Source organism: Vipera berus (genome assembly GCF_964194415.1).
Source record: "Vipera berus genome assembly, chromosome: 2".
Taxonomy (NCBI): Eukaryota; Metazoa; Chordata; class Lepidosauria; order Squamata; family Viperidae; genus Vipera; species Vipera berus.
Genome location: NC_138203.1, coordinates 236,629,602 through 236,642,467, shown reverse-complemented (window position 1 = coordinate 236,642,467; position 12,866 = coordinate 236,629,602). Strand labels below are relative to the sequence as shown.

Genomic DNA, 12,866 nt, shown 5'->3' with positions numbered 1-12,866 from the left:
TTTTTCTCTCAAAAGGAAGAAAGTATCATCTTATACTGTGAAACATAGGTATATCACTTTTTTAAAAAAAAAACAAAGAACGATGTTTTTGAAACAGTTAAAGGTTTTTACATAGCTAATTAGTCAACTTTTCTATTAAATCACACACAATAATTAACTAAGAATTATTTAAATGGTTGGGAGCCCTACTTTAATTTACCACACATTTAATTAAGCTGGTGAATCAAATCTTCAAATCTTGGTGTTTGGCTTTCTCAAACAATACTGTGAAACTATTGTTCACTTTAAAAGGTTGCATTATGTCTCTTCCTCTGTCAAATGGAAGGAAAAAAATTGCTGGAATTAAAGGTTCTAGACCAATTACTCTTAAAATGTGAGGGGGCTGAAAGCAACAGCTAGAGAATAAGAAGTAGAATACGGCTGAACACACACACAAAAGAGAGCACGTAACATAAAATCCTGCTAGTAAAATGTCGAAGCTCCAACACTTCCTTAAAAGACAGTGCACATTCAAAGAAAAAAAGCATTTTGCAAGAGTGCAACATGGATGTTTCCCTGATTCATTACTTCACTTCAAGCCCACTTATGAGGGCAATGAAGGAGTGGATAGGAAAGACAATATTCATTCGTTAAGGTTTATTAAGTGGCTAGTCATTTAGCTATCCCTTCGGGCTATTCATTTCTGGGATCTGTGACATCTTCCACAGAAAAATGAACTTGGTGATCACTTTGTTTCATGTAATTGTAAAAGTCATACTGAAATTTGACAAAAAAGGGGTTTCTAGCAAAAAAATAAAACAAAAACAAAAACCACACAATTTATTTCCAAAGTTATACCATCACATTTCTACACATTAGAGCAAGCAGTACTTCAGATTCCAAAGCAAAAAGATGCTTCAGAGCACATTGGGCACTCATATATCACTTGTCTGCCCTGCTTAAAATCAGGTGCATTTATTCTTGATTTATTTGTTTTATATTCTGCCTTTATTTAATTCAGGAGCTCAATTTGGCCCTCCCAGCTGCAATGCAGTCCTTGGAAAAGATGCATTTGCTTTAAGGAATTGAGAGAGGCATGACTGCATATCCCACCACAAATTTCATCTTAGAATTTGGAGTATTAGACACATGCGCGCATGCGCACGCGCACACACCCATACACACAAAGTCCCAGTAAAGTTGATGACACGTTTTTCCAAATGAGTATAGGGCCATAATATTAATCCTAAACTCCAGCACTAATCTAAAATTGCTATTCATACATAGATCCATAACACTGACAGAGATGGATGGCTATAGAGAATGAATGAATGAATGAATGAATGAATGAATGAATGAATGAATGAATGAATGAATAAATGAATAAATGAATGATGGGATGGTTTACTTCTATCATTCATTCAAAATGAACGGATTAAAAATAGCATTGCTTTTATTTTATGGAACACGTTTCACTGCAAATTGCACAGTACAAGTCCAGAAGGAAGAATCTGTGGCCTACTGTAAGCAGCCCCTGTCTCTATGATTCTTTTTCCATTTTTGTCACCACTATAACTAAGATGCATAAATCAGTCAGGACCACCTAGCGTCATGAGCAAACTGTGTCTCAGTAACACACTTCTTCACTGAAAAAAATCCAACAGAAGATACAACTTATTTCTTTTCTGTTTTTTAATGTAATTGTTATTGAAGATTCTTTTAACAAAATATTAAAAACAAAACAAATATTAGAAAAGGAAAAAATAAGAAAAGGTGAATAAGAAAACAATATAAAATAAGAAGAAACAAAAGATTACAAAGAAGCAGCTTCCAATCTTTTTTGACAACAGCTATAAATGCCCTTATATTTTACCCTCTCTACAATTACATCTCAATTCCCTTGTTTCCATAAGTTACCCTTTCTAATTTTCAAACCATAATCACAAATTCATTTTTTTTTCTTTTTTAGGCTAAAAGCCCATTTCTCAGTATTGGAAGAGTTAATGAAAAATAAATAAATAGCCTGATCTCGCATTAGGATGCCATATAGTAAGAGTCATATCATATTAATGTCTTGTTTACATAAACTCAGCAAGAGAGCCAACTTGGCCACTCTTTTACTCCCTAAAGCAGGTGCTGGCTCTAAAATGGATCCACAAATGGAATAGGAAGAGGACAGAAGAAACCACAAGACAGGGACTCTTGATGTTCAGCAGAGCATCCCAGCCCAGATCACAGTTTCAGTCTGATGCATTCCTGGTCCAAAGCCAAGGAACAAACAAACTGGAATGAGCTCTCCAGCCAAATGTGTTCAGTTCCTCCACATCAGGAAATAACTACAAATATCTCTGCAGCCTCCTTTGGTGGCAAATCCGTCTGGATTCAGTACATTCAGAATCAAGACGTCAAGAATCCTAGGAACTATGTTAATATCATGGATGAACATTAAAAACTCATCCACACAGTATGTTTTCTGTCCAGACAAAAAGTCCTGGCCTTTCTCAGATATGCACAAATGTATGCCTGTGTAGGCAAATATATTGTGTGATCAAGTTTTCACAAATCTAACCTGCAGTGTAGTCCATGTCCATAGCTTAACGTTTTTCAACCATTATGATTGGTAATGGATGAGCTCCTTTAACTTCAATTCAAAACTGGATCAAAAATTATAAGCATCAGTGGAGAATTCTGGGAAAATATAGGACACTGAGTCCTGCTTGCATCTCATCACAGTGGTGTAACATTTCCAACTTATCCCATTAAGAAAAAAAAACCTGTGGTCCAAGTCATGCAGAATGAACAAAACTGGACAAATACACCTCAAGGTTGGTTTCTAGTACTCAAAAAAACCTCCACAATACACTCCAGAGTCTTGAGAAAAAAGTTACACAATTTCTTGCTATCCTTTAAGCCACAAGGGAGAAGATTGCATACCTTGTTCATTCTGAGAATTACAGTTCCATGGAACCTTAAAAATCCCCCACCCTTTTGAAAGGATCTCCTTGAATTAAGATGATTGCCCAAAACCTGGCATTTAAAATAATGCATTAATTTGTGTGTAGAATATTATTTGGGTTTTAAGAGCTTCTCAAGAAAATGATGTTTCATTAGTAGTAAACCCAAATACATAACACTAGGCAAATTTATATTCCAGAACAGGTAATTACAAAATTTACTTGTATAAACACTTGCAATAATGGGAATCACCACAGACTGCAACCGCAATCATGAATTTACCTAGTGTTTTTTTTCTGTTAATGTTATTTGAGATTGGTTGGGTTACTCATTAAAACAAACTATTGTAAACCACTGAATATGAGATACAATAACTGATTCTAGGAACAGATCATACATCTAAACCCCAAGTTGTTTTGTCAACATTCTTGTACACTAATTTGCCATCTAGACTTTTTAAAAACTTCCACTTCCACTTCCAAGATTCATGGCAAAATGGATGTTTTAAGTTCTTTTTCCACCTTATGTGCTCATGATTTCACCTACACCCTGTAGTGGATATTCATTACTGTTATGCCTGCTGTATAGAATAGGTAAAGGTAAAGGTTCCCCCGCACATGCGTGCTAGTCGTTTCCGACTCTAGGGGCCGGTGCTCATCTCCGTTTCAAAGCCGAAGAGCCAGCGCTTGTCCGAGGACGTCTCCGTGGTCATGTGGCCGGCATGACTAGACGCCAAAGGCGCACGGAACGCTGCTACCTTCCCACCGTAGTGGTCCCTATTTTTCTACTTGCATTTTTAAGTGCTTTCGAACTGCTAGGTTGGCAGGAGCTGGGACGAGTAACAGGCGCTCACTCTGCTACGCAGCACTCAGGATTTGACCCGCTAAACTGCCGACCTTCTGATCGACAAGCTCAGCGTCCTAACCCACTGAGCCACCACGTCCCTGCTGTATAGAATACAAATATACAAATACCATGGATATTCCCCAAATGATAAGTTGTACAAAAGCATGGATAATCCTGTCCTTGATCTTATTCCAGTTCTCTCCAGCAGTTCAATATTTAATGGAAACCACCAATACATGAATCGCATCAGCAGCATTTCGCTCCATTCAAAAAATCAATCCCAAGCTTGCTATGCTTCAGAAATACTACTCGCTAACAGCAACCACACTTTACCCAATGTTTGAAGCTTGTGAATTTTCTCCCCTGAAGGTAAAAGGAGCTTATGATGACCTTGGGGCTGCAGACTTGAGAGTAGTGTTTTTTTGAAGCCAGTGTTATAGGTCTAATCCATATACAGGAGTTTGCAGGGGGGGGGTTCAGCTTATGACTGAGAGATCTTTACATTCTATCTAGTAGGATCAGTTTGTAAAAGTAGCAAAAAGCCCAAAGAAAAGATGGTGTTAAATTCTGTGTCACAACACTTCTGCCGCTCTGCAATTCCCAAAATTTTTCAGATTGTTTCGGGGGGGGGGAATATAGGCTCAAAGGCTCCATTTCCCTTCCCTGGGAAGCAGTTCAACACGGAAGAGGTGGACTGCTTGCCTAATAATGGGCTACATCTGATCCATAAAGGAGGGACTTCTACAGATTCTCTTTTTTTAGAGCCTGAACCAAAGAACTGGCAGAACTCAAGGCACTGGGAAATTCTTGGCAGCCCAAGACCCATTAAGCATGGTCATCCTCAAACTCAATATTTCAAAGCCTTTCTGCAACTACAGCTACACTGTAGTGAAAGCTCTTCCACAGAGAAAACCAGGGGGGCTACTGTTCTGCTCAAGTGCATTATTTGCCAGCATATGACCAAACATTCATGGATCCATTTCTTTATTTCCCTGAAGTTTTCATCAGAAGGGAGTTCAGGGATACAGCAGTTGAGCTGCACCATATTTGTTCTCCTAGAAAGATTTTATTTATTTTTTATTTTTATTACATTTATATCCCGCCCTTCTCCGAAGACTCAGGGCGGCTTACAAGCTTACCAGTAGCCTTCATTCTATGTATATGCCTGCTTGTTAGGGCTTTCACACACACCCCCCCAAGCGGCATTATTACAAAGTCAGCTTATTGCCCCCAACAATCTGGGTCCTCATTTTACCTACCTCGGAAGGATGGAAGGCTGAGTCAACCTTGAGCCTGGTGGGATGTGAACCTGCAATAATTGCAGGCAGCTGGTGTTACTTAAGGAGGCATTAGCCCACTGCTCCACCAAGGCTCTTTCTAGATGAAGATGAAGATGAAGAGAATGAGGGACAAGAAAACAGAAGACTGTGGAGAAAGTCTTATCTTTCCCCTCAGTCAGCAGTTATGTGACCCAGCAGGCAGCAGTGTAACAATTTCATCCTTTTCCACCAGAATTGAATTAGTCTGAAGCCAAAATCAGATTTCTGAGCCCAGCATTCTTGACAGCAAACCCTTTACTTTATCAGGCAGCTGTTAACTGTTTCCCTCGGAGCTTGAAGAGGAGAAGGAGGGGCTGACTGGGACAATTACAAATGGATCTCTGTGCACAACCACCCCAGGTGGAGGCAACTGAACCACCTGCTCCCAAAGAGCAGCTCCATGTACCTGCCAGATCTGTAATTTATAAGACGACAAACTGAAAAATAAGTCCAATTCTATATTTATTCCTCTAGACATCTAAGCAGGACAGAGATTCCAAACATATAGTCCTGCCACATACCTGCATCCTTAGATCTAAAAAATAAGTGTGTGTATCACTGGCTATATACAAATGGCATACTTCATTGGCAGAAATTAGGTTGGTTCTAACATGGCAATATATTCACTGTGAGGGACCAAAAGTGTTTATAGATGAATTATCAAGAAAATGCTATTACTTCATAATTCCCTTGCATTCTAGATAAAATTAAGGAAAAATCTGTAACAAGTAGTCTTAAAATGCAACATCTTTCAGCTCTTTAATCATGAACCCATTCTTTTTTGCAGATTAGGTTGTAGAACTGTAGGTTAGATGTTGCTGAACTTGCAACTGCCTTGATCTTTACCACTAGTCTTGCTGCCCAAGGACTTTGGAAGTAATAATTTATCAACATATGCAAGGCCAATAAATTTTCATCCTTGTCTTTGAGACTAAGATCTCAAGGCCCAGAAAACCAAACTGTTATCTTCTATTTTCGACTTTTTCCCCTAATTTCTTTTGTTTTTCCTTCAAACAAAATCTCTCCTATGGAGGAAAACTTGAAATAGCTGAATGTCTTTAAATTGCTCATATCACCAATTAAATGTGACCACACCCCTAAACTGAAGTAAAGATTAACTTTGGCCAAGTTTAGAAATCAGTATAAAGAGAGGCTAATTATAGGAGAATGCAATGCTAAAGTTGGAAGTACAAGACCATCTGCAATAATAGGAACATTTAGGTTTGGTGAATGAAATGAAATGGAGACAGATGAATAGAATTCTGCTTAGAAAAGTCAGTGTTTATAGCAAATACCTTCTTTCACAAGCGAAAAAAATACATATGGACATCACTGTGAATGGACACAGCAAAACAAAATTTTATTTATGCTCTGCAAGCAAAAATAGAAAAGTTCTCTTCAGCCAATAAAAATAAGAACTGATGATGACTGCAACTCATGGTCCTTCTTCTAAAATTACAATTTAAATAAAATAATCAGTTTGGCGATGTATATTCTCAGCAATATTCTAGATGATTATATGGTAAATTGATTGATTGATTGATTTAGATTTGATAGGCTGCCTTAACAACTTTGGGGTGAAATGTGTGACATCATTAAAGATGGAGAAAACAAAAATATCCCAGAATGAAAAAGCAAACAGAGGGAAATAGCCAAAGGAGGGCCACATAATTATGTACAGTATTGTTGGGACCATATATTATTGAGTATTGGCAAAAAGAGGAAAACTCTGTCCAATTCAACACTGAGTTCCAGAAAAGAGAAAGATAAGAAAAAAAAACAATACAAAAAATGTAAGAGTAACAATTGGATGGAGAGGACAACAATTTTTAAAATTACAGAAATCAAGGAAACATTTTTATCAAAAGATGGGCGAAATAAATGGCAAAGAATGCAAAGTTCTACTGGAAAAAGAAAATATAAATAACAATGAAGTCAAATAGATGGAAGTACAGTACAAAAAAATCTCAAAATTCATGATATATGTGATACATCACTGGACTAAAATAAATCATTGTGGAAAATTAAATGGATCCTAGAAAATACCCCTACCAAAAAAACTAAAGGCCCTGGCAAAACACCAGCAGAACTGTTGGATTTCTTGTCAAGAGGATACAAAAATCAGTCTGCTATTCAATACTGAAAAAAAATATAAAATAGTGCAAATTATGCCAATCAAATGCACAAGGTAGAAAAGTTCAAGTAATACCAGCCTTTATCTTGCTAAACTCAAAAATGGCAGGATGATAACCAAAGCCATAAAAGAAAAAGACATCTGCTACCTGGGAGAAAGACTGACAGATCTAGAAAAAATACTGAAAAAAAAGTGCAGAGATATCACATGGACAAGGAAAGAACAGATTGTCAAGGTTTTCCCAGCTGCAACATATGGTTGTGAAATCTGGACCCTTAGAAAGGCTGAACAAAGAAAATGGAAGCTTCTGAATTGTGATACTGAAGAAAACTATTGAAAAATAATCCAGACTAGAGAAAGAAAAAAATCATTTAAGTACTAAATGAAGTAATCTTAGACTGCTCATTGTAAATACCTGATTTAATATCTTGAACGCAAAGTCATGAGTCAAGGAATATTCTAATGCTTGGGAAAACTGAAGGCAGTCAAAAAGAGGAGGAGGGCTAGATCAATCACTGATGACATAAACATGAGCTTACAAGAAACAGTCACTGACAGACAATTATGGTAAAATTACATCTATTGAGTCACAAAGAGTCAGAAGCAACTGAATAAGCAGCAAGAAGAAACCAGCACTCCAAATGATGAAAATTGATCCATCCCTTTGTTTTGTCTTACGAACCATTCAAACATCCCTAAATGTTGCGTGGCAAACACTTGGTCTAGAAATAGAGCTGTTCTCAGGCACTGAAAACAAGTGACCTGAACTCTGTTTTGCTCTTTTGCCACCCTAATAAAACCAAGCATGGGTACTTCCTTTCATCAGCCTAGCTATAGCCAAGCTGCCCATCCATTTATCCAGGCCCTCCAGGTGTCAGGTAACAACTCCTGCAGTTATACAAGCTGGAGACAACAGGAGTTGCTTTTTGACATGTCTGGAGGGGGTAAAAAAAGGTGTGAGCTATACAGAAGAGTAGCAAATGAATTCCCTTTCCCTTAGAAAGCATCCTTACCATTTTGTTTGTTTTCTGGACGTAAACAATTCTGACCCAATTTGTTGCTCCGGACTTTGATTTTATGACATGATTTATATGATCACTTTTGATTTTGGAAGATCTGAGGCCCATGCTGTGGGATTTTACTCATTTTTTAGATAATTTTCAAAATTATGAGGAAGTAGGAGGAAAAATGCTTTTTTGTCCAGATGAAGACCCAAGATAATTACAATTGGATTTACGAAACAGAACTTCTGGTGCGTCTTCTTTGTCTCTTGATTTGTTTTCAGATCAACAGAGTAGAAAATGATGCCTAATTAGGGGCATATCTCCCACTCCCAGTTATGAAGCTCACAAGCAGGTCTTAAGCTATTTTGCTCTTTCACCATTGGAAGTGACTACACAGATTTGCTGTGAGAATAAAAAGTAACAGAGCATATTCTATCACACTCAGATGTTTTGAAGATGATGGTTAAAATGTTATTGCTATTATGAATATGTTTCTCTTTTTCAAAAGAAAGATGATACATTAGCGAACTACTAGAACAATAGTATTTAAGTCCCTGAAAGCTATATCTGAACAAGGGAAGAGAGATGAGCCCCCTCTTCCCAACCAATTTTTGTCAGAGTTGTATTTTCATGTTATGTGTTAGCAACATGGGTTTACACAGGAAATTTTTCATTGCGCAAGAATGAAAAAAATATGAGGGCTATTATCTCTACCCATTACTCATCTAATTTTCAGATGTTTGTATGAGCTTTCTCTTCCACTGCTGTTAAGAACACACTAAAACCAGGCAAGTCAATCAAGTTGGAAATACATTCAGATTATCCTATTCAGAAAGATTATTGAAGTTATGAAAATAAAGAACTACAGTGCTATTGTTTATACATTGCATTCCTATCTCAACTGCTAATACCACCAGCATAATACTTTACAGTTTATAATAGCATTCCAGTTTTAATCTCCCGTTTCTTATGGAGACAGCATCCAGCAAGCTAAGTTCTAGTACTTATTTCCTGGCTAGTAGACACATACAGTCTCCAACACTTCCAAAAGCCACGGAAATAACACTCCTTGAGTCCTTATATCAATCTAGGCAACATGGCACTTCCCCCCACATTTTGAATTCACTCCCTGTAGTTCTGTCCCACTGAATCATTCTGATTGAGCCTGGTATGGTCCCAAACATTTGGAAGGAATCATATTCCCTAATCTTGTCCTCAAAATAAAGGGAGAAATTGTGTGCCCTTCCAGTAATTTCTGAATTCTCTTTCCTATCATCCCTATTTAGCTAAGCCAATGATGGCAATTCAACTTTTGAAGGCGAGATATTAATTGTTTACCTTAACAGTATACTATAGATAGTCACCCTATCAGGGAGATGAGTGATATATAAATTTAATAAATATATAGCACACCAGTACCAAATGCCTATTTGCCCTTTTGTTTCCTTTGCCATATGGTTGTTGACTTATATGACACAAGCCACTCTGGGAACAGCAGAGAAGTTTCTAAAATAATCCTGAGCTTCATTATTTCTAATGATGCTTGGACTAGCTTCTGCTGATGGCCTTTATGTTTAAATCACAAGAAAACGGATTAGATTAAACTTTAAGAGCAATGTCCTGGCAGTACAAACTGTTCCACAGTGAATAGCCTACTTCAAAAAATGCTGGCTTTGACTTTGTTAAGAAAATTCATTTTAAAATTCATTTTGTTTTATTACATTTTACAAAGCATACATACAAAACAAAAACTAACAATCAAAAGAAATGATAAAGAGTAAAAAGAAATAGGGATCAAAGTGTGAAAAAAGTGTAAAGGAAAGGAAAGGAAAACACAAATCTATACAAAACCAAAGATCACTGCAGACGGGGACTGTAGCCAAGAAATTAAAAGACGCTTGCTCCTGGGGAGGAAAGCCATGGCAAATCTAGACAGCACACTAAAAAGCAGAGACATCACCCTGTCAACAAAAGTGCGTATAGTCAAGGCTATGGTCTTCCCAGTTGCAATGTATGGCTGTGAAAGCTGGACCATAAGAAAGGCTGAGCGCCAAAGAATTGAGGCCTTTGAACTGTGGTGCTGGAGAAGACTCCTGCGAGTCCCTTGGACTGCAAGGCGATCAAACCGGTCAGTCCTAGAGGAGATCAATCCTGACTGCTCTTTATAAGGCCAGATTCTGAAGCTAAAACTCAAGTACTTTGGCCACCTAATGAGAAGGAAGGACTCACTGGAGAAGAGCCTAATGCTGGGAAAGATCAAGGGCAATAGAAGAAGGGGACGACAGAGAATGAGGTGGCTGGATGGAGTCACTGAAGCAGTAGGCGCGAGCTTAAATGGACTCCAGAAGATGGTAGAGGACAGGAAGGCCTGGAGGAATGTTGTCCATAGGGTCGCGATGGGTCGGACACGACTTCGCAGCTAACAACAACAATACAAAGAATGATGTCCAACTTCTTCTTCCAAGGATATAAAGAACACTTACTTTCAAATATTAGTTTATTAGCTTATTATTTATTAATTTATTAGTTTTACTATCATTTAAGACTACAATAAATATCCATTCCCCCTCAAAAAAGGGGGAAATAAAAAATTCCCCTTTTTAAATTTTAACAATCATCAAATACAAATGTCAAATTTTCTCCGTCTTGTGCAAAAAGTCCCGCAAAAGGCTTTACTTCATTAAAAACTTTAAAAGTAGGACCTGAGAATTCAACCACTTGGAACCTACCCACTGTACATTTCTTGAATTGGCAATTGCAATTTCTTCCAAGACTGTTATTCAATAATTTCAGAACATAAAAAAGCTAAGCAACCTGGAAATAAGGAGAAACTTCCTAACAGTGAGGAGAATTAACCAGTAGAATAGCTTGCCTTCAGAAGTCCTGGAAACTCCATCGCTGGAGGTTTTTAAGAAGAGGCTAGACCCGTGGTGGCAAACCTATGGCACGCAGAGGCCTCTCTGTGGGCACGCACGCCGTCATCCCAGTTCTAGGCCTTCAGCTGGTTTTTAAGAAACCTTTTCACTTTAGGCCTCCACCACCATGTGCAAAAAAAAAAGGTTCAATCAATCAATCAATTTCAACTTCTCGCGGGGAAAAAATGATCTCGCAAAGTTGGAATTGATTGAACTTTTTAGTCCCACCTAGTCTGCTGTTACTAGTGCAGCCACACCCAGCCAATGGGCCACGCCCACCCGCCACTCGATGATACATAAATGGGTTTTGGGTTGCCGTTTGGGCACTCGGTCTCCAAAAGGTTTGCCACCACTGGACTAGACAGTCACCTGTCTGAAAGGAAGAGGGAGTCAAGCTAGTCTCCAAAGCACCTGAAGGCAGAACAAGAAGCATCGGACGGAAACTAACCAAAGAGAGAAGCAACCTAGAACTAAGGAGAAATTTCCTGACAATTAGAACAATTAATCAGTGGAACCGCCTGCCTCCAGAAGCAGTGAATGCTCCAACACTGGAAGCTTTTAAAAAGAGACTGGACAGCCATTTGTCTGAAATGATATAGGATTTCCTGCCTGAGCAGGGGGTTGGACTAGATGACCTCCAAGGTCACCTTCCATCATCATCATCATCATCACCACCACCATTATATTATATGGAATAGGTTCTCCTGCTTGAGCAGGGGGCTGAACTAGAAGACCTCCAAGGTCCCTTCCAGCTTCTATTCTATTCTATTCATTCCATATCCCATGCATCTAGTTTCTTCCTAGAAATAAAAGGCATCTGAACAGAAGGCAAGTTTTCATTGATTTTATAGATTAATTAAATTGTAATCATTTTATTCCAAATCATACAGATGGTATTCTTAAACCGTTCTGTTATGGGTTGGTTCAAAATCTGAAGACAGTATTGATCCAAGGATTGATTGAGTGAGTCCCTGGAATCTGAGATCCAGTCCCTCATATTTCAATCACTGCAGCTATCACTCTTCAATTGAGAGTTAGGCCAATTTTCTTGGGACCTCGGATCTGTCTCTGGTGTATTAACCTTGTCTGTGTGAAATTGCCCATACCTATCCACTTCTGAAAGGTCTTTTTATATTGTATTTTTACATAGTTTTTATGTTACATTCCTGTCCTATCTGAAATGCCCACCCTATTGTATGCACAGTCTAAAAAGGAACCCAGCTATACAACTAAGTAAAACAAAGCTAGCTCCTCACCCTGCCTCACTACAGGCTTTACACAATGGAATAGGGCAATAAAGCTCTTGTGTTTGTCTTAGCAACAGCCTATGGCATATACCTCCCTTAGGACAGAGCCAGGCAACTTACCCTTTGTTGAGAAAGAACATCTCCAGTCTTTTTCTTTGACTTATCTTATTCCCTGCAGGGCAACAGTTTATTTCTAATTGCCCTCAAAAACTGACACTCCAGTTGTGTTTTATACAGACCTCTGAGCTGGGAAAGTCCTTTTCCTGCCAATAAGAAAGACTGTTGACTATACAGCTGCTTTGTGTTCCCATAGGTCTAAACCAAATTGCTGCCTGATATCCCATCTCACATCCTATCAGGTTTGGATGCAGTGTGAATATCAATCACATCAAAGTGACTTCAGGAATACTTGCCATTTTCCTTTTACAAGAAGACCACCCAACTAAGGATCTGGACTGCCAGGAAGA

General features: G+C 38.3%; 1 protein-coding gene across 1 annotated transcript in view; it reads right to left on the bottom strand.

Annotated features, from left to right (window-relative positions):
* The window catches only part of PLXNA1 (plexin A1), a 408,858-nt gene that overhangs the window by 341,760 nt on the left and 54,232 nt on the right, over nt 1-12,866 (bottom strand). The window lies entirely within an intron of this gene.